Raw genomic sequence first — 24,367 nt, 5'->3', positions numbered from 1 at the left:
AATCAAACGGTATTACTACAAACTCGTAGTGTCTATACCGTTTCCTGAAAACTATCTTTGAAACATCTTCCTCTTTAAAATTTAACTGTTGATATCCCATTTGAATATCAATTTCAATTTTTTTTTTAACATTGCTGCTCCTTTTAAGCTGATCAAACAAGTCATCAATCCTTAAAATAGGATATTTGTTCTTGATAGTTACTCTGTTTAACTATCGATAATTTATGCATAATCGCATATATCCATTTTTATAAACAATACCGATTTACCCCCAAGGTATAATATTCGGTCTAATGCATCCTTCATCTATCAGTTCTTTCATTTGTTTATTTATTCTTTTAGCTCAATCGCTATCATTCGATATGAATCCATAGATACAAGATCAATGCCTTAATAACCCTTAATATTGAATTCCACCTCTCAATCTGGAGGTAACCCATAATAATACATCTAAAAAGACTTATGGAAATTCTCAAGTTATGGAAATAGCATATAATCTTACTTCAGATACTTGAGTATCTATTACCTTAGCTAGAAAAGCTATGCATCCTTTTTATATCATCTTAATCGTAACCATTGCTTATATCACTTATTGATGATTTCACTTTTTCATCAATCATTAAATTTTTTTTTCTCTACATTTTTCTAAATTAATCGCTTCTTGCGACCATTTACCTAACCATAATGCAGAGACAACCAACTTATGATCAAAATGATCTAAAACTCGTTAATGATAATCCCATCAGATTCATCAATAACATAAGCTTCTGAATCTTTATCGAACATTTACTATTTGTCCTTCTAACCCTTGTATCATGACCGTGACCATGACCCATAGGTCTTTCACAATAATATCACTCGATATCAAGTAGAATTGAATATCTCTACTTTGGAATTCCTTATTTTGTCTTAAGGAAACTTGTATAACCTATCCAGATCCATAGAAATTATTCTCGAACAGTTAAAACATTTTCCATCTCCAAGGAAAGTCTTAATGTTCACATCGTTCAATAAGAAAACTTGATAAATTTGTAGCAATAACTTCATAGCAGTTAATGCTAAAATCACACTAGTAAACAAATTTACTCCTTTTCTTATCATTACGAACTTGACACTTTTAAAGTTCTTGAGAATCCATCTAAATCTAAACAATAATTCATTGTAGCATGGAAAGTTGAACAATCCATTTTCACATATTTACCTTCACAAGATAACTCTATCTAATTTTATGTCAGTCGTATTTTCTAAAACCATTTCAAATTCAATAGCGATTTAAATAATTTAGTTTCTTAAAATAGTAAATGATATTATAAAAATATCATATTATAAAAATTACGTTTCGTTATAACAATTTAATTCAAAATATTTTTATTTATGAATAGTGAATAGTACCCAAGCAGTGAACAGTGGGAGAATCGATTCCCTGTAGCAGGGGAATCGGTACCCTTTTTCATATTGGAAAATTTTGCTTAAAATGGGGTTATTGTTCATGCTACAGTAACTTTCAAAATTTTCATATAAATCTCATAAAAATTAACCTTTCATCACTATAACAATTTCCAAAATTTATTCAACAAAATAAATTTAACATTATAAATTTACATGCCACTATCTAAATCAAATTCCATCGTAGGATGTCTTACTGATATTGAAATATACCTCTCGGTGCTTGATGGCGTTCTGAACTCTTTATACTTATTCTTTGCTTTTTACCTACGCGTGAAAATCATCACACGCTAAGTATAAACTTAGTGAGGCAATTAAAACATTTAACAGTGCAATACAATTCATGCATGATTTTCAATGTCAAAAATCGAGTTTCCTTAAAATCATTTTTACCATGATCAAAATAATATAAAATCCCTTACCATTTATCCCATAAGCTCGTAAGCTTATTTTACCAAAATACTTACCATTTAAATTCCATAAGCTCATAAGCTTATTTTATCAATATACTTGCCATTATTCCATAACCATATACCATAGAAAATATCCATAAACAGTAGACAATAGCCCAATATACAACCCTGAGGACCCTGGGTACACGAGTCAAATATAAGCACCGTAGTGCTATCCCGAATATGACACATAAGGTCGTGTCCACCATCTGTACTAGGTATCCTTAAGTACAGTCCCGAATATGACACATAAGGTCGTGCCAACCATATACACTAGTCCTTTAGTGTATTCCCGAATATGCAGCCTGCTGCTGGACTCTATGGCATGCCAACTATACCCTGTCCCTCAATGACTTACTTGGGCATACAGTCTATTTTATTTAATCCATTCATGGCAAAGCATATTATCCATATTTAACAATGGGCCAATTCATACCCGAAATAACATACATGGTAAAAATCATATGCAAAAATCAGTGATCAATGCATTTTAATTTCATACTCTGACATATCCATGTCAATTTATAAAAATGATATAAAATCATGCCGATATAAACAAGGTCGACTTATCGCAAGTCTTCCTTATGATGTATAAAACATCCATGTATAATTTCATGCATGTATTGCACTCACCTTGACACTTTATGTCTTTCAAAATATATGAGCCTCACTATTGTTCCATAGTATACCATTTTCTATTTGATTTGCTTCGGTCACAAATCAAACACGATCTATATAAATCAGAAATTCATAATAATCCATATGTTAGTATTTTACTAACATAAATACATTCCACCATATCTCCATACTATATTTGAAAATCATCATCTAACAAAATATTCAACTCTTAATAATTCCTTATAACATTGGAACCAACTTTTCCAATTTACTCAAAATGGTCTTCACCATTTTACCACTTAAATTCTTAATACCAATAATTCCAACATTGAAATTATTTCCATTCAAATGCTTTTACAAAAGCATAAATACATTTAAGTATCCCAACTATGCAATTGTTGTACTTAAATCACCAATCATTTCAATCTTCCCAAAATAATCAATTTCACATTTAACACTCATTTCAATTCTCAAACAACAATTCCCAGCATAGTACAATTATACAACTTGTACACAACAACCCATAAATTTCCAGAATTCAGACAACTCGCACTACCTTTAAAAAATCATTATTCTGTATTGATATAGACACTGGAATTCAATTCCGTTTCTTCCGTTAAAAACTAGACTCGAATATGAATCTATCCATATAAGTAAATCCTTCTAATCCATTCTGTACAATTTATGGTGAATTTTCAAAGTTCACCAACAGAATCTGTTTTGTACAGAATTCTGCTGTCCGACTTTTCTGACCTTTTCTCAATTAAAAATTCATATATATTTTTATACAACTTTAAATTGATCCCCGTTTGTTTTAAACAAAACTAGATCCATATATGAACACAATATATAAAAATAACCTCCAAATTATTTTTATATATTTTCTTGTGAATTTTCGAACCTACTGCCAGAATCAAAATCCAAACTGTTTTCTTTAACTTCATCCTTAGGTTCTTCATCATTTCTTACAACCAGTTCTTTAAAATCACCTAACTCTTCAAAACCCATAAAACACAAGAATAAAAATCCCCTTCATCAACTCAAGATAAATTTGAACATGAAACCCTAGTAATATTCATGTTAAAATGTAGAGAATTGAAAATAGAATATTTTTCCTAGCCACACTTAGTCAAATTCTCAAGAAATAGCTTCAAAATTGAAACTAAAAATGCTTACCTTTCTTGCTTGAATGTGCCGGCCCTTGGAGGAAGAAGATGAGATGAAATTGCTCATCCATGATTGCTTTTTATGATATATTAATCCAACACATGCTTAATAATATATCATAATGGAATTTTTTATTCCATTCAATAAGAATTTTCATTATTGCCCTTAATGAATCTCCAAAATCACCATAAAACCAAGCCATCTGATATTACAAAGTCAAATATAATTTAATTTGACTTTGACCTACGAAAATGCCCTAGAATTTTCAAAACTTGCATTTTAGTCACTAAATTTCATTGTTTCGGTTAAATCTAAAAAATTGCACATTTCCAAACTAACTTTCTCTGATCTAAAATATTACAATAATATTTCCAACCATTTTATAACATCCTTCAAATTTTTGTAAAATTCCAATTCGATCGGAATTTACCGATTCCTTACCGATTTTAACTCTTTCTTTACTAAATTCCAAATCCAACAATAGGATTTCCATAAAACTCCAATCTCAAGAGTAAACCATTTATTTATAGAATAAAATTCTTTTTAGGAAATTTATCACTTAATTCCCTAAACTTTTCCCAAGTTTTATACTTTGACCATCAAACTTTTAAAATTTCCATTTTGGTCATTGTCTAAATTTTTGGGATATTGCAAGTTGTACGAGCATTAGGGCCTGTATTACAATTCTCTTTCACAATTCAAAATTTTCTTGGCATTTCTCCGACCTATTAAAAGGCACATCTTTATGTAACAGCTTAGTTAGCGCGAAGCTAACATTGAGAAGTTCTTCATGAATCGTCTATAATAACAATCTAGCCCCAAGAAACTCCAAACTTTAGAAACATTCTTTGGGGTTGCAAATCCACTATAGCTTGAATGTTTTTGGGATAATCTCTTATGCCTTCTGCGGAGACTATATAACCAAGGAAAGCAATTTCAGCTAACCAAAATTTTTAATTGGACAATTTGGCATACAGCTTCTTCTCTTGAAGTGTCTGAAGAACCACTCGAACATAAGCATTATGTTCCTCTCTTGACTTGGAATACACCAAAATATCATCTATAAAGACCGCCATGAATTGATCCAAGTAAGGTTGGAATACTCGGTTCATCAAGTCTATAAATGCAGGAGCATTAGTCAATCTAAATGACATCACCACAAATTCGTAGTGTCCATACCAAGTCCAAAAGGTTGTCTTTGAAATATCATCCTCTTTTATCTTTAATTGGTGGTACCTCGATCTCAAGTCTATCTTAGAGAACACTGTTGCATCATTCAGTTGATCAAACAGATTATCAATCGTCGGAAGATGATATTTATTCTTTATCATTACTTTATTTAACTGACGATAGTCGATGCATAGTCGCATAGACCCGTCCTTCTTTTTCACAAAAAGCACAGGTTCTCCCCAAGGAGAAACACTGGATCTCACAAATCTCTTTTCGAGTAGATATAAAAATTCGGCTTTTAATTCTCTTAAATCAGTTGGAGCCATAGAAACAGGCTCGGTACCTGGGTAAACCTCACAATTCCACCTCGCGGTCTGGAGGTAATCCCGGTAACCCCTCGGGAAAAATATCTGAAAACTCCATAATTGTGGGAATATCATCTACTCTCACTTCCGCTACTTGAGTTTCTATCACATTAGCTAGGAAAGCTATACATCCTTTTTCCATCATTTTCCTTGCAGTCATGGTTGATATAACATTGGATGGTGATTTTGTTTTTTTTACCAATTATTACTAATTCGAAGACTTCCGCATCCTTTAAAAATAATCGCTTCTTGCGAAAATCAACCCATCCATGATGTGGAGACAACCAATCCATGCCCAAAATGATTTCAAACTCATCGAAAGGTAACTCCATTAAATTTGTCAGGAACACAATCCCTTAAATCTTTATTGGGCATTTTCTACATACCTGAGTTACTCTCGCACTGTGGCCCATAGGGTTTACCGCTATCATCTCACTAATAATTGGTTCTAAAGGAATTCCTCTAGCTCTAACCAACTTTGTACTAATGTATGAGTCTGTAGAACCAATGTCAACTAAAACAAACACAGGTTCATCAAAAAGATGGAATGTACCTGTGATTATCTCCGGGTCATCCCGATCCTCTTTGGTCTTAATGTTGTAAATTCTGGTGACTCCATGAGTCTCTTGTAGCGGCATTGATTCAAATTGTCCTCTGGATCTACCTATTCCTTTGCTTCTATTAGAAGCTTCCACAGATCTATCAGATTATCTCGAATTGTCCCCAAATTTCTTAGGACAGTTTTGGGCAAAGTGACCAGTCTCACCACACTGGAAACAAGCTCCACTGAGAAATATGCATACTCCACGGTACAATTTACCACATGTCTAACATGGAGTTCTCTCTCCAAATATTCTACCCAAGCTAGTAGCAATAGATTGGGATTATTTAGTTTTCTGCGAAGCTACAGTAGAACCATCTCTATCAATATATCTAAAAGTCGAGCCCTTACCTCTCTTATCATGATGGGGAGTTGAAGGCATTCCAACCTTTTCCCCGTCTGCATACTCTACTCCATTGTTAGGGTCTCCTCTTGAGCTTTTTCAATAGTCTTGGCTCGGTTTATGACTTCTTGCAAACTAGGCAAGTTCAAAGCCAACATCATCTCTTTCAACTTTGGCCTCAAACGTTCAATAAACAAATCACGTCGAGCCTTGTCATTAAGAACTACCTCAGTAGCAAAACGGTTCAACTTGTTGTATTCAGCCTCGTACTCATGTACTGCTTGATCACATTGTTTCAAATTAAGGAACTTTAGCAGTATTTCCCATCTAAACTGCTCACTAACATACTTGTTCTTAAATTCCTCCAGGAAGAACTGTCAGGTCACTTGTTCCAGCGATGCATACATCATAGTATTTGATCACCATAATCGAACCGATCCCCGAAATAAAAATACAGCTCCACCCATCTTTTCAGAATCTGAGCAGTGAACACTTTTCAGCATTACCATAACATCATTTAGCCATAAGTCAGCCTCCATATGTCATTCATCCTCTTCTTTTCGGAACTCATGAGCTCCTAAACTCTTCAGTTCTTTTGGGATTAACATCCTCAATATTGAAGGAGCAAGGGGAGGTGGAGGAGGTTGGAACCGAGTCAAGATGGCATCGAGGGCTTGCATAAAAGCTCCAAACTCTGGCATGGGCATACCCTGATGTGCCGGTGCACTAGCGTTTTCATATAGAATCGGTTGTTCACTATTATCCTAGTAACTTTCTCTACCCATTCCTTCTCTGGTTTCTTATTCGATGGCTCTTCACGAGTTCAAAGATTCTAACATATAATAACACTTAAGGAGTGACATCAATCACACTCTAATGACACCATATCAGTAACCCTGACAATCTTAATGGCATGTAACCCTTTTTCTAAATTCAAATAAACCCAGTTTCGACCAAGAATTGGATAAACCTGTAGCTCTGATACCAATAAATATAACACTCATTTCCCGTATATGTTTCTGTACATAAGTCATAGGTGTCACATGACTTTCAAAAAAATTTACTTATTTGTAATACCTATAAAAAGTTTGTTTCGAAAATTAAAAAAACATTTTAGTACAATAATAAAACATTCGTTGAAACATATTACAAAAAATTTAACTTCCATACATTCTAGAGCATTTTCTTATGTTAATATAAATGACATCTAATTATCAAAAAGATACATAATTGTCCTACAGTCACTCATGAGTCAACTTTGGATTGATGATCTCTGCAGCACTCCTTACTCTGCTAGTCTTGGCTCTTACCTACGCGTGAAATTAAAACACGTTAAATATTTAGTTAGTGAGGCATAATAATGTAAATGAACTGAAATTCATACATAAGCATATCATGGCTATTGAAATACGAACTAAATTGAATACTTCATAAAAATCAGTTAAACATCTCAGTTAAACCAAGTTTTTTTCATATAGTCATCAAAATTATTCATAGTATGATAAGCATAGCTATTTTTCTGTATATTTTTCTCAATTATCTTTTATTTTGGCCAATGTATGTAAAATAAGAAATCTAAAGTACATGCACTGCATCGAAGTGCCGAAATGGTCATTCACTATATATGAATGAGTGGAACCTTTCATGTCGAAATGCATCGTTATGCATTTAACTTTCATTAGTGACACCTTTTATGTCGAAATGCATCGTTATGCATTTATTTTAGAACCCTTGATAACCATTGAACAACATCAATATTCATCCATTCATTTTAAAGTAGTTCATACTCTAAAACTTATTCATAATATCATTTTCATACACATTATAAGAATATATCAAATACTGTAAAACATACATTAAATCAAAACAATTGAGGTTGACTCATTACGAGTCTTCCTCATCTCATATAAATACAATAAATGCACTCACCTGATATGCCCAGCTATTCGACAACTTTATCTTTGCCCTTTTTCTTGTTTAACTCTGGGCTTGGTTATGATCTACACAAGCATCCATTATTACACATACCATACAATTGTTAGTATACTTTCTAACATTTATTATTTTAATAATACTTCAAAAGTACTATTATTTTCATCTTCTATTAAAATTCATCCTATGTTACAATTCCATACTTAATGGTATCGGTACCCCTACCATGGTATCGATACTTCTATACTATGGTACCGATACTCCCTTTCAGTATCGATATCATTTTTGTATTCTAGAATCCATAGTATCGATACCTTTATCTTAGTATCGATACCCACATCAGTATCGATACTAATTGCATCAGTATCGATATTGTTCATTGTATTTCTTAAAATATAAACCTATAGTATCGGTATTGTTCTTCCAATATCGATACCCTTACCCAGATTTTCCATTTTTCAGCTCAATGTTTGCCCAAATTTCGATTAAATCTCTTATTTATACCTCCAATAACACCATTAAACTCTCCATTATTCAATCCAACTGTTTTACATTCATAAATCTCTCTATAACATCCAATAACTCCAAAGAACCCTTTAAAACTAAAATCACACCCAAATCTCAAACATGTTTTTAATCACTTCCAAGGCTTCTAATCTCTTATTCATCTATTTTGGCAAGTCAAATATACCTTTAAAGTTTTCATCTTATCACTCAAAAACCTATTTTCTTCAATCTCAAATAATTTACTAATCACTTAGTTTTAATCATTCTTGAACTTTCCTTAATCCTCTATATCACTTAAGGTTTCAAAATCAGCCATTAAACTAATGGAAAATTTAACTTGGAGGAAACTCGCATTTGGCTATGGAGAGAACGGGAACAGGGGGAAAAGGAGAATAGAAGATAACTTAGCTTCTTTTTCAACTTTCCCCTTTTTCCTCTTTTTAAATACCCTATTTACAATAATTTTAAATTTATATCTCCTATAAAAGACCAAAACATCCCTTTCATTCTTCAATTCTTAATTGGTCTTACACAAAAATTCTAAATAATTTCTTATACTTTATCATTTATTCAATTTAATCCCCCGAATTTCAAATTCTTTCAATTTAGTCACTAACCCGACATTCGGGGTATTACAGTAAAGGACTCGTTAACATTATTTGGTAAGAACCCTTTGTTTACATTGATTTTACTCAGAGAAAATGGTAGTCGATAGACCCTTTTTCCTTACTCTTTTTGAAATAACACATGCACACACAAAATTGAGCCCTCTAAATCATGCAAAAATTGAGTCTGAAAATACCTTAAAAATGTATTGCTTGCTAAATAGGGATCGAGAGACCCCTGTTACAAATGATTTCTCAATAGAAAAAAATGGAGTCGAGAGACCCCTTTACAATTATTGTTTTCGAAAAGTAAAAAAAAAAAGATCCCCCTACACTGATTTTTCGTTCGATGATCCCCCCTTACATTGTTGTTCTTTTTCCGGGTCCCCCTTTACAATTTTACAATTTATTTTCTCTTTTTTTCCGGGTACCTTCCCCCACTAAAACTGAAAACCTCTGCCCCTCTTTTTACATATGTTCTAAATAAATAAAAGAAAGGGTTATTGAATTGGCTTGTTGACAGGAGCTACAGTGGAGTGTTGCAGGTGGTTGGTGGTGCAGTTGTCATATGATGGTGGCAAAGTGATGGTTGGGTATGGGTACGACAGCAGCAGTATTGTGGTGGCAAGAGTAGCTGGTGCTTCACGTGGGTGATCAAACCGGGTCTGGCTCGGGTTGTAACTGGGTCGTCATTTGGGCCTCGAGTCTTAAATTGTTGGGTCGGATTTGGGCTATTTTTTATTTGGCCCGATTGGGCTTGTTGATGTAATTTGGGCCCGGTTGGGCTTTGTTGTAATGATCTGCCAAGATAAATAAAAAAAAGTAGTTAATAATAATAATAATAATGACGGTCTGGGCGAAAATGAGTGACAACAGTTATAGGAAAAATCTAAATTATATATTTAGTTTACGATGATAGTTGTAAACTCTTATTGTAATTTCGTATATTTTCACTTTTTAATAACACTAGTGGCTTCTATTCAAAAAAAAAATTGACAATATTTACTTGAAAAAAATAAATATTTTGAATTTTATTATCAATCAATCTTATTTGAAAAAAAAATTATTCTTAATTGATCCAAATTAATTTCAAGTTTTAAGTATTCTCAATTATTTGACAATGAACGTTTAATCACCTTTGTAGTCATTGGTGCTCAAATTGGTAATGACTAAAAACAACAACAATTCTTTTAACTCATTAATTTGATTCGTGCCTTAGCATATATAAAAAGGAAAAAAGTTTGGTGGGGGGATTGTAATCTATTGGGGACACCTCATATGTTCTTTTCCTTTTTGAAAGCATTCACAAGACAAATTTTTGGTTTATATTACCGTCACTATAGTATTGTGCACACTTGCTATGAGCAGGAAAGTATTTAAAACTCTATTTCTATTGACTATTAACAAAAAAAAACCCTGTATGATTGTTGCTTATAGCGGCATCACATTAAATAGAAGAGTATTGTTTGTCAATGGTGCGTATGGTATCCCAGAAACACACTTACCAGTGCTACCATACAAACAAATACGAAAGGGAATCCCACTTCAACTGTTTTCACATCACTCTTTTTCCTAAACAGGGCGTGCATAAATATTGAGTTTTTAAATGGCTTAACCCTAAACTGAGTGCAATCCAATAAAAAAAACATGTCTTCCCAAAGTGGTCACTAGTCTATTAGTGGATTTACTAAAGAGGTAAAAGTGCAAAAAAACATAAATATTTCTTCCCTCTTTTTTTAAAAATTTTGGATCGGGTCGGGTCAAATTTTTTTAGAGCGGAGTCGAGTTCAGTAGCAGATCCAAAAATATTTTTTAGGGTGGGCACATATATGTTAACAACACAAATTTTTAATGGAGTGTGCACAAATAAAATTTCAGAATGAACACCGTCAGTAAAACATGTAACTAATCGAAGAAAATTTCTGATTCCAAGATCAATAGTCAGGTTTAGGGTGAAAAAAAATAAACCCAACCAGACATTCTTTAATATGTTTAAAGATAATTATAATAATACCCATAAAAATCGGATCTAGTTTTGAATTGGATGGACCAAAAATCTGACCCGACCCATACACATTATTAGCATTCATCATTATCGGTTCAAAAGCTAAAAAAGCCTAGAAAATCGCCCTGCGAAAAGTGGAATTACGATTCACACTAAAAACGAAACTAGGAGAAGTGACTGTACATGATTGAGCATGATTATATATGAAATATATAAACATGATTTTACTAAAAGAATGCACAGGAGAATAACTTACCAGTTCCTCCTGTAAGGCCTTTCTCTCGTCAGTGCTTAGGATCCTCTCCTCTGTCAGTTTTGAAATGGTTGCTTCAGCCTGAAAAACAGATTCAAATTAAATGACGGCAGAAGATAATGCAACCTTCTTTTTAACTGTCACCGTCAAGCAATGTTATTTTTTTGTACTAACAAACATACCTTTCCTAGCTTAAGCTCGAGTTCATTTCATTTTAATTTCATTTCCTCCACATCTTTAGCAAATTTTAGATTCTCCACGGTCTTCAAAGTTTTCACCTCGTCATCCTTCAATGCATTGAACTCCTTTTCCCCTCACTGTCTTCAGTTCCTCGGTATCGAGAATATTTCATCGGCTTTGATTCCACATCTTGCACTGGCTTTAACTCCTTGCTATTGAAAGAATCATTCTTAGGCTTCAGATCAGTTTCTTTTATTAAATTCAAGTCCTTACCAATAACATCCTTCATTGGTTTCAGTCCAGCTTCCTTCGTCGGCTTTAATGTCTCCTCATAGAACATCTCCTTACTTGGCTTCAGCTCTGCTTCCTTCTCCGGCTTTAATTCCTCCTCATAGTCCTTACTTGGTTTCAGTTCTATTTCCTTCATCTGTGTAGACACCCGTTTTTGTCCGAGTCTACTAAAAATATTATTTTATTTATTATTATTATTATTATTATTATTATTATTATTATTATTTTAATTATTATTATTATATATTATATTATTATTAATTAATATGTTACATTTTGCAGGCCAAATGTGGCCCAATTACAAGCCACTCAACAATCAGCAACCCACCAAGAACCCGAAGCCCAATGAGCCCATTTAACCCAACAGCTCTAGAACCCATATTGCATTCCAACCCAGTAGCAGACCCGGATCCAGACTCGACCCGGAGGAGGACCAGAACCAACCCGACCCCCTAGGGTTTCTGAAACCCTAACTCTGGGGTATGATATCTGTCGCCGTCGCCGCCTATTCTCCACTATCACCACCTACTATGCCCATCTGCATCAACAGTGATAGAAAGCAAATCAATCAAGGGAACCCAATAAAATATCAAAGCAAAATCAGTCCAAAATCCCAAGGCAAATCAACCAATCCATCAGAGGCATCAAGATAAAAAGTAGAGAAAAAATCAGAGGGGCCATTCGGTGTTTAAAAAAATAAAGAGGAGACATGAGAGGGAAAACACCAAAAAAAAATATAGATAATTACCTTCGGGTCTTCGGCGATGACCGCTCCGGTGGTCGGACGATGGATTCCAACGGTGAGGGGATGAGTGGTGGTGGGTATACCAACATAGCTCGGTGGTGCCCCCATCAGACGGTGGGTTTAAAGGCGAGTAAGGCAAACCATTTGGTTTCCTTTTGTAGATCTAAGCGTGTGAGGGCGTTTTTAGGCCAAGATAGTTGAGGATCTAGGTTGAGAGTGAAGAGAGGGATATTTTGGGTGTATCGGGTCACTCCGGCCGCCGTGAGTGTCATTGTGGGTGCCACCAGCTGCAGCGATTTCCTCTCTCCAATGAGAGAGTTAAGAGAGTTTTGATGACTCTCTCTCTCACCTCTTTTTAAGAAACGCGGCAAATGAAGAAGGCTTGGGGATTTTTGCTTTCGGATCTTATATATATTAGGATCAAAACGTTGTGGTTTTGAGCACCCCTCCTTCACCGTGTTTTCATATTAGGGGCTAATAGCAGGTTTGGTCCTTACATTTTCTAAACTTTACTCGTTTTTCTCATTTTTCTATGGCCAAATAGTGTGTTATGCCCCTTATCTTTTGTATCATTTTATTTCGGCCATTAATGAATTTTAAGATATCTTAATTTAGGCTCTTATCTTTCCATGTTTACTTTTTAGTCACTACTTTATGTATTATTTAATTTTCTGTTTATGTTTGAATATGGTCATGATACTTGTAATGATTTCATTTTAGCCTCAGTTTTAGTGTATTGTTTATTTTCATTGACGTTTTAATTTGGCTATGACGTTTGTATATAGTTTATTTTAGTCATTTTTGTATTTAGGTTTAATTATTGTTTAGTCCTCTATGCTTCTGGTTATTTTATTTTAGTCTTAAATAGTATTTATGGGTTATTTTTGTTTCTATTGTCTGTATTTTTTAGCATTTATGATTTGGGCTCTGACTTATTTGAAATTATTGTTTAGTCCTTTAACTTTATATTTTTACTATTTTAGTTCTTTAAGTTTTAATTTTTGTTGTTTCAGTTCTGTAAATTTTTGTTTTTGCTATTTAGTCCTTTATTTTACTAAACATGACTATTTTTATTTGTATTTTAATTTATCATGTTTGTAAATGTGTATATTGGTCCAAATTTTTAACTTTATTTTATTGATCGTTATAATTTCATATATGTATGTGTAAAAATGGGAACTTTCATTGTGGAGTAAATTTACGAAGACAACGTTTGTTTTGTATTCGATAATTATCTTTGTTCCACATTTATTTATTTCGATTATTTTTCAACTCTTTTCACTTTTTTTTGTTTTATTTTATTTTATCTTTGCTAAAATATAAAATAGCGTTTTTTGTGGGGGGGAATCTATGGGAAAGTCTCCTAACTGTAAAGGAAGTGCTTTCTCGAAGATTGTTCACACAAAAGGGCGTTCGTTATCCAAAAATTGATACTTTTTGAATAAATTCGAATGAATAAAATGATTGTAATTTAAATATATTTTCGAATTTTGCAATTCCCAATATTTAAACAACATATAGAGTCAGGCCAAGAACGATTATACGTTGTTTTTATTTTGGGAATTAAAAACTTAAATTGTATTTGATTTACGATCCTTTTGTTTATTTTGAGTTTCAACATATTATGCATTATTTTAATTTAAACTAATTTTTTTTTCATTTTAGTGGTTTTCATATTTGAACAGGTTTTTGGAAATTGTGAGAGTAGTGTTTTTTGTTGTGTTTTAAAGGTTTGTGAGTTTCTCTTCACACAAAACACGTGAATGTACATACCATAAGCTCACTTACGAGCTTTATCCCTTTTAAGTTGAGGCGAAACCTTAGCATGCGTGAGATAAATTATTTCTCCATGTGGGTTTTAGAAAGTAACCTTTGGGGTTCATATACCTTGTATCTACGTGAGATAAATTGTTTCTCCGCATGGACATAAGGGGATGTATCCTCTCGAATTGAAATCGATCCGCACGAGCCTGTAATGGGCCAGGATTGAGGGTTTGGCAGCCTAAGGAGGCACCAACAAGGACAATTCGGGTACCATTTTCTTGTTAGAGCCGAAACCATGCATATAGTGAACCATAGAACGGCCACCCTAGTTATAGTCATACCGAAACTCTATCTGTCAGTAGGTACCCAAATTAAGTGTACACAAAGGATAAGCGTTTCTGAACCTTTCCTTTTGCTTTAAATTTTGTTGATTAAAAGCATGTGAACTAGATACCATGCCATTAGGATCATTTCATTGAAAATAATTGTTTTGGGTAGAAAGCATGTTTGGGTATGATTGCTATCTAATAAAAGCATGCTCGGGTAGATATCATGTTTGGGCAGGTGTTATATTTATCTTTAAATAGCATCTTTTAATTTTATTGATTATTTTGCCCACACTAACTGATTTTGTTTCTGTTGTTTGTGTCATTTTTCATCATTCTTTGCATTGCATTTCAGAGGATCGTCACTTTTGCATCTACTTTTGCATCGTCGCATTTTTCATGATCATCATAAAAAAAAGAAAGGAAGTAATCATCAGAATAGAAGAGCGACCATTAAAAGATAAAAGAGTTTTTATAACAAGGAAGAACACAATCCGACGGTCCGAGCGTGATTTGAAGAAACATAAAGGGCAAAAATGAGATAGTTTGCCTGGGGATTACATATCACAAATCGCATTCATAGATTGATCTCTCTTGTAAAGATGAAAACTCTTTTGGATGAATAGAACTCTTTCTAAGAATGGTTACTTTTGGAAATCGATACCTTTTGCATTGGCATTCTGCATGGCATTCATTTAAGCATTTTCACATGCATCATTCATGAAAACATGATATTAATACGTGAAGGATTCGATGAAGTGGTCCTAATCATGTGACATCACATTGAGAATAGAAGCAAGATTCGAACAATTAAAAGAAGAAGTTGAAATCTGTACGGTGGGAGCTATTTTGTTGGTTGTAGGAGTGAGTCTACCATAATGATCTGAGAAAATAGTCCCCATGTCCTAAAGTTTATGATGTTGAAGCCGTGTGCAGTTACCACATAGGAAGCTCCAGACATTCCACTGAAAATGTAAGGCACTAAAGCGCAAGATCCAGAACCTGATTTACTCAGGGGCATGGGCAATCGAAGAATGATGGGGTATTGCATCTACTATTTGCACTTAGAGATTATTTTATTTGAAATCATTTTTGTTCTGTCTTTAATATGTGCTTAAATATTTTTAATCTTGATGATTGAATTTATGATATCTTCTAAGGTTGAATAATTGAGCAAATTTTAATCTTAAGTTCTTTGAATATCAAATGAATTACAGATTCTTTTAATTCTTCAAGAATTATAGATTTTTGACATATGACAATATTAGACATTTCTTATCCAGTCTAAAACCCCAAAATAAAAATCTCTTGATTTTTTTTACCTAGAATAATTCCTGATCACTACCAAATAACTAAATTTTAACATTCCCTCTCTTTGAGACCTCAAAACATTCTTTTTGACCTCGAAACATTGCATTTATCCTTTCAATATAAAAAAGTCATACCTTTCTTTGAGCCAATAAAATCATACCATTAACTTCTTAGAATCAAAACAAACATTTTTTTAACCAATAAAACCTGAAAGCATTGAGTACACGATGTTCACTTGAACATGAACCCTCCTGCAATAAAACACGACTTGGGGCATCTCACTTCAAGTTTCTAAAGATAGAGCTTATAAAATTAATTCGAAATAATTATATCATGCATTAATTACATTTTTTCATGTGAATAAAAATTAATCCTGAAAATCATCTCCCTAGGGATACCTCTTTTGTAAGGACTTCTGTGTATGAAATCATGAACGACATTCTTTCATTATCCCTTCATAATAGGAGAAAACATATATCCCTTGTGTCCCCATTTGCGCCTGAATGATATTTTCTTCTGATTCAACCCTAACCAAGGATCACCCTCCACACTTGGGGCAAGGTGGAGTAACTTTTCTCGCATGAGTGAAGACATTGATTCAGATGAGATGTCGAAAGGTGAACCAGATGCAAATTGAGAACATCCAATCAAAACAAAGATAAAAATTGAAAAGAGAAAAAAAAGCAAAAAAGAATAAAGAGAGAAGAAAAAAAATTAAAGAGAAAAAAATAAAAGAAAAAGCAAATAGCGAAAAGAAAACAAGAAGCACATGTAAAGAGTAACTCGACTCAAATGACGCCTCAAGCTTCAGACTATGAGATTAATCAAGCACAATCATTCCAGAATCACTTCACTCGAATATTATAGAACATCAAGAGAAAGACACACACGAGCATATTCAAATTGAGCAAGACTAGATTTAAGGCTTCATAGTAAATTGATCATTGGTTTAATAACCCTTAAACACTTGTTTTAGGCCTATGTATCCCTTTCTTTCATAACCGTGAACCATGGCCTACATTACGTGCCTAAAAAGTCCCTTCTAATCCTACATGGATTTCTAAGCAGAAGAGACTATCTTCATATTTCATTCTGCCTATCAAGATTAATCTTTTATTTACAAAAGGTTTTCTAAAATCTTTAATGCATGTTAGATGAGAAAAATAACAAAGGGGGTTCAAGACATAAATTCTAAATAACGTATTGAAACCAAAAGAGGATTCGATTTAAAAACCTAAAAAGACGACTCGAATATGAAGACTGTACAACTATTGTGTAAGAGGGGATCGCACAAATCCCTTGATAAGCCATCATACAACCCGAATAAGACCATGAAAACTGGGAGTCGAAGAACAGTTCCAGTAGAGGAGCATACAAGCTACCCCATCGAAGCAGTGAACAAAAAATAAATAAGAATACAAAACCTTTGACCAAACACAATAACTTGAGACTTTTTTATATTTTCCTTACTTAACCATTTCTCAAAAATATCATTGATCTTGACACTTATCAAATAGCTATAATTTATTGAAGGATTAAAAGTGTAATTAATTCTTTGATATCCAATGAACTCTTGTTTTATGAGTTGTCAATTGTGAAACCTCGAAAGGGGCAATATTTTCAAACATTTGATTAAACATTTTTCAAAACTCTTTTAAATGATATTTTCAGACTTTTTGAAAATATAAGAAGAAGAAAAACATTTTTCAAACAAGATAATCTCTCTGGAGTGGATCTTGGTAGTTGACATGTGGCTTTCATACACGAAGCTCATGCATAGAATTAGTGTTGAAGCAAGAAACATCGAATGTTAGGGCATCTTTGAAGATTCAACATCAAATGTTAAGGCATCTTTGGGGATTCAACATCCCGATGTGAACGATCAGATCTTCTGAAGGTATTTCCTCAACCAGAAGGAACAAGAAGATTATCAGTATCCTTTGAGTTATTTCTCTTGAAACAATTTTTTTCTCTCATGAAACAAATTTTGTCTCTCAAGATAGTTTCTTTTAAAAAAAATCTTTGAGTCTGTTTCTCTATAAACACATTTTTGTCTCTCTTGAGAAAATTTCTTTTGAGAAAAAACTCTTTGAGTTTGTTTCCTTTGAAACAAAATTTTGTCTCTCGAGACAGTTTCTTTTGAAAACACCTATCTTTGAATTGTTTCCCATAAAACAAAACAAATATCTTTGAGATCGTTTCCCTTGAAATGGATTTTGTCTCTCTTGAGAAAACTTCTCTTGAAGCATCATCTTTGAGTCGGTTTCTCTTGAAACCATATTCCCTAAAGATGGCCTGCCATCCTCATCATGTAGGAATCATGTCATCCCCGACCAGACCTCCTCATCACGTAGGAGTCGTGTCACCCCTGATAACCAGTAATCCTTATCGCGTAGGAAACGTGTTATCACCCTCCTTAAAGATGGTCTGCCATCCTCATCATGTAGGAATCGTGTCATCCCTTGACTGGACCTCCTCATCACGTAGGAGCCGCTTCAACCTTAGATAACATGATGTCCTCATCACGTAGGAACCGTGTTATCATCCCTAAAGATGGTATATTATCCTCATCACGTAGGAATTATGACATCCCCTGATCAGAACTCCTCATCATGTAGGAGTCGTGTCACCCCTAGATAACTAATCGTCCTCATCGCGTAGGAATCATGTTATCGCCCTTCCTAAAGATGGCTAGAACTCGTCATCACGTATGAGTCGTGTCATCCACCGACCTTATCCCCTTATCACGTAGGAGTCGTGTCACCTTTAGACAGCCAGACCTCTTCATCACATATGAGCAGTGTCGTCCCTACCAACCACACACATAAAATCTTTAAACCAAAAAAATAGAGCTGAACAAAAACAAGTTGTCTTTTTCGTCTTTGCCCTATTCTTGTTAACATAAGAATGTGCAAATAGGGGTAGTTGTAGACACCTGTTTTTGTCTGGGTCTACCAAAAATATTATTTTATTTATTTATTTATTTATTATTATTATTATTATTAATTAATATGTTACATTTTACAGGCCAAATGTGGCCCAATTAAAAAACACTCAATAATCAGCAACCCCACCAAGAACCCGAAGCTCAATGAGCCTATCTAACCCAACAGCTCCAGAACCCATATTGCAATCTAACCTAGTAGTAGACCCAGATCCAGACTCCACCCAGAGGAGGACCCGAACCAACCCGGCCCCAAGGGTTTCTAAAACCCTAACCCTAGGGGTATGATATCTGCCGCCATCGCCTGTTATCTACTGTCATCGTTGATTGTGCCCATATGCATCAACAATAATAGAAAACAAATCAATTAGCATAACCCAATAAAATATCAAAGTAAAATCAGTCCAAAATCCCAAGGAAAATCAACCAATCCATCAGAGGCATCAAGATAAAAAGCAGAGAAAAAATCAGAGGGGACCATTCGATGTTTAAAAAAATACAGAGGAGACACGAGAGGGAAAGCACCAAAAAAATATAGTTATTTACCTTCAGGTCTTCGACGACGACAGCTCCGGTGGTCGGACGATGGATCCGAACGGTGAGGGGATGAGTGGTGGTGGGTAAACCAACATAGCTCGGTGGTGCCCCCATCGGACGATGGGTTTAGAGGTGGCGTAAGGCAAACCATTCAGTTTCCTTTTGTAGATCTAAGTGTGTGGGGGCGTTTTTAGGTCGAGATAGTGGGGAATCTAGGTTGAGAGTGAAGAAAGGGAGATTTTGGGGGTATCGGGTCATTCCAACCGTCGTGCGCCGCTGTGAATGCCATCGGTAGCAGCGATTTCCTCTCTCCGATAAGAGAGTTGAGAGAGTTCTGATGACTCTCTCTCTCCTCTTTTTAAGAAACGAAGCAAATGAAGAAGGCTTGGGGATTTTGGCCTTCGGATTATATATATATTAGAATCAAAACGTTGTCGTTTTGGGCACCCCTCCTTCTCCGTGTTTTCACATTAGGGGCTAATAGCAGGTTTGGTCCCTACCTTTTGTAAACTTTACCCGTGTTTCTCATTTTTCTTTGGGCTAATAGCGTGTTAGGCCCCTTACCTTTTGTATCATTTTATTTCGGCCATTAATGAATTTTGAGATACTTAATTTGGGCTCTTATCTTTCCGTGTTTACTTTTTAGTCAATATTTTATGTATTATATCATTTTCTGTTTATGTTTGAATATGGTCATGATACTTGTAATTATTTCATTTTAGCCACTATTTTACTGTGTTGTTTATTTTCATTGATGTTCTAATTTGGCTATGACGTTTGTATATATTTATTTTAGTCATTGTTGTATTTAGGTTTAATTATTGTTTAGTCCTCTATGCTATTGATTATTTTATTTTAGTCTTAAATAGTCTTTATGGGTTATTTTTGTTTCTGGTGTCTGGCTTATTTAAATTATTGTTTAGTCATTTAAGTTTCTATTTTTGTTGTTTCAGTTATGTAAATTTTAGTTTTTGCTATTTAGTCCTTTATTTTACTAAACATGTCTATTTTTATTTGTATTTTAATTTGTCATGCTTGTAAATGTGTATATTGGTCTAAATTTTTTAACTTTATTTTATTGATTGTTATAATTTCATGTATGTATATGTAAAAATGGAAAATTTCATTGTGCAGTAAATTTACGAAGACATCTCCCACTATAAGAGAATATGTCTTTTCGAGGATTTTTCGCATAAACGTTTGTTTTGTATTCGATAATTATCTTTGTTCCACATTTATTTATTTCGATTATTTTTCAACTCTTTTCACTTTTATTTTGTTTTATTTTATTTTATCTTTGCTAAAATGTAAAATAATGTCTTTTGTGGGGGGATCTATGGGAAAGTCTTCTAACTGTAAATGAAGTGTTTTCTCGAAGATTGTTCACATAAAATGGCGTTCGTTATCCAAAAATTGATACTTTTTAAATAAATTCGAATGAATAAAATTATCGTAATTTAAATATATTTTTCAAAGTTTGTAATTCCCAATATTTAAACAACATATAATCGTTTAGGTACCAAAGTTAGGCGTTGTGGGGGTGTTCACCCTTCCCCACACGTAATCGACTTCTGAATTCTTAAAAATGAATTTTTGGTAAAATGCCGACCATTTTTCTTCTTTTAAGGATTCCAACCTCCCTAACTTAAAGGTTGGCGACGACTCCAAAATCAAATCGTTTTCAAAATTGAATTTCATCGCCTTTCCCTTATTAATTTTTCAAGTCGAACAAAAATTCCTTTCGGATAAGGCAATTGTACATTAAATTGAACGTGTATATATGTGAAATGATGTACAAAGCTGCTCTAAGCATCGGAAGGGGTGCAGGAATCCCGACTCTATCATAATCTATTTCCTGATTCATTTTCCCATTAATTGGTGATAACACTGGTGAATGCGGAGGGCTGATAAGGGCAACCCTAAGCTTATTCTCTTCAATATATCTTCCGCTATCCTTGACAAACTGTCGAGCGGACACAGCGAGCGAGGTCACATGTTAATTACTATTATCAAATAAAGCACAAGCAGAGCAGAAAAATTACTTACTGTGGCAGATGTAATGTTTTCGTCAGTTGTTCCTGCTGGAACAACTGTACTTTGAATCAAGAACTTATCTCTGCATATCATATCAGGCGGGGCTTCGTGCTGAGCTTGCATGGTAACTAAATGGAAAAGGCAAAGGTGAGAATATATACCATAGCACAGAGGAGAAAAATTATAACGAACATCATATGAGAAATTCATAACTATATTTTATTAGTAAATTGCATCACTAGCTTTGATTCACTTGTCAAACTACTGAGACATCACAACGGCAGATTGTCCTAAAGATCGAGATTCCTGGATTATGTTTGTTAAAAGTAGGAAATTTTTGTTGCCTCACTTGATTTGCAGTCTCAGGAAATTATTCATCAAATGCAAAAGAAACCAGAAAATACATATGAAATGCCCTGCACTTAAAGCACCTGAACGACTGAAGAATTTACCCTTATCGGATCCCAATTCTTTTGTCCCTCAGCCAAGTGACCCCCTATAGACTTCTAATGATAACATGAATTTAATATACTTACATCATTAATCATGAGCCCTTATAAGATTAAAAGCCACTTAAGCTTTCAAATTCATTTGTTATATGCGCATACATAGAATCATAAAACATAAGATTAAAAGCCACTTAAGATTTCAAATTCATTTGTTAAATGCGCATACATAGAATCATAAAACATTTAAGTACAAAAACTCCATACCTGAAAATTCATAGGTTGATTTTGGCATAACAATGTCGACATTAGGCCGCACACAGTATTTCTTAGGAGACGTGGTTTTAACCTGCAAAAATATCATTGCTCCAATTACATTGGAATCCAACATTCTAAAATTTTCTATCCCATTAAGTAAACCTTGCGAATTGCGAGAAGCGTGACATAAATTAAATTAAAAAGAAAAAGAAATATCAGAAAGTGCAGGTTCAGAGTTCAGACCTTGAAAGCAACATATTGGTCAGTGTTATTTGTAAGTGTAACCGGGCAGGAGCATTGCTTCTTCAATATAACTATCAATCAAAAAAATATTTCAAATTAGAAAAATATTTACTCTAAGTTTTTAAACTGAATTTATTGTATATTGTCAAAGTGATTATTAGCATCAAATTTAGCACAATTACTAATTACTGGGGGTTTTCTCCTCCAAGAAAAGATTATCAACATTAATTGACATCATAAAGCACCGACATGGTTAAATTAATTGTATAGTGTGTGGAAACAGAAGTTAATGTCGAAAACTTTGTTTTTTCCCCGCAAATAACAGTTTGTCTGCCAACAACAATAACTAATTAATCACCTCACATTTTACTTTCAGCTCAAATTTTGCTTTTAGTACTAACACAAATCTCATGGCAGCACGTTGAGCAAATTCAAATCCAATTTGATTACCCACTGAATACATTCATGTCTTAAGCAATAAAAATCGACCGACATCCTTGTATTTTTTTTACGGTTGTCGTGAGCACACCACGAGACATTTTTTTTTCTTTTTATTTTTACCTTCTCCACCACTACATTATTTGAAATATTTAAAGAAAGATTATGATAATAATTGTTTAGCTATAAATATATAAATTATTAAATATTTTATTCAAAAATTTATTAGATATTCTCAACATTAAATCTATTTCTTGATTTTTAATATTAAAGTAAGTTTCATAATTAAATTATATGAAAACCCATTTCATACACAAGTTTTGTAAAGTTTATTTTATATAAATTTGTCTATTTTAATATCACATTTTTCATTTGACGTTTAATATTTTAGAATTTATTAACACATTGAGTGAAAGAAAATATTATTTTCTTTAGAGGTCATGAGTTCAAATAGTTATTTATTAGGTATTTGTGTGCTGCAATCTATTAATTTTTTAAAATGTGAGTGACTGAAATGAAACCAAAACTTAATATTATATATGATTTAAAAAAATAATTGGATGATCAAAATAGAACAAGAATGATAATTGAATACTAAACATATAGTTTACTCTAGATAAAATTGTGTAAACTTTGATTTATAATATATACTATCTTTTTTTTTAAATGGTTAAATAAGTATGAAATGAAGCTTTGGGAACGATTGTTGGTAAATGCTGAACACACTAGAAATGTGTGTTGGGGCATTTTTTCACCATAAAAGGTAAAAAAGGAAAAGCAAAGGGATGAAACGTAGAATTGAACATAAAAATAGAAAAGGCTGACAAAGGGATCACGCCCCATTTATATTTTCATTGTAAACCCTACCTTCTGCTACATGCTGTCAGCACCCAAGTCCTATATAACATATATTTAAGTTTAGGGAATGATTCTTCAAATATAATAATATATCTAAGAAACCCCCCACCGTTCGATAAACTTTTGTTGAGCCATCAAACGGCTATGATTCTCCATCAATCTCGACCCCGAAGTCGTCTTCTTTTGACCACGAAATTCGGTGTGTGAAAGTAGGGTTAGGGTTGAAGGAAGGAAGAAAGAAACAGTTCCTTTTGGTATTATAGGCTTAGTCAGAGAGCAACGGCTACTTGAATGTTATGGCATTTCAATCTTTTTTAGTCTTTCAGCTGTTGATATTATAGTATCTGTCTCAGAAATTTAAATATATAGCGGAACATGATGTTAGGGTATTATTGTATTACCGTGATATTCGTAATGCTCGTAACACAACTAAAAACATAACCACAATCGCAATTTAAATTTGAATTTCCAGTCCAAGTAGTAAAACCCAACTGCGCCTGCAACCACTTACTTCAAAAGCTTCAAAGT

At 33.6% G+C, this 24,367-nt stretch overlaps 1 pseudogene; it reads right to left on the bottom strand.

Annotated features, from left to right (window-relative positions):
• Positions 1 to 10,626: 10,626 nt before the first annotated feature.
• Positions 10,627 to 22,618, bottom strand: LOC120205776 (annotated as a pseudogene).
• Positions 22,619 to 24,367: the final 1,749 nt, after the last annotated feature.

The sequence above is a fragment of the Hibiscus syriacus genome, unplaced genomic scaffold (assembly GCF_006381635.1).
Source record: "Hibiscus syriacus cultivar Baekdansim isolate YM2019G1 unplaced genomic scaffold, ASM638163v2 tig00013040_pilon, whole genome shotgun sequence".
NCBI lineage: Eukaryota > Viridiplantae > Streptophyta > Magnoliopsida > Malvales > Malvaceae > Hibiscus > Hibiscus syriacus.
This window is presented reverse-complemented; position numbering and strand designations above follow the sequence as displayed.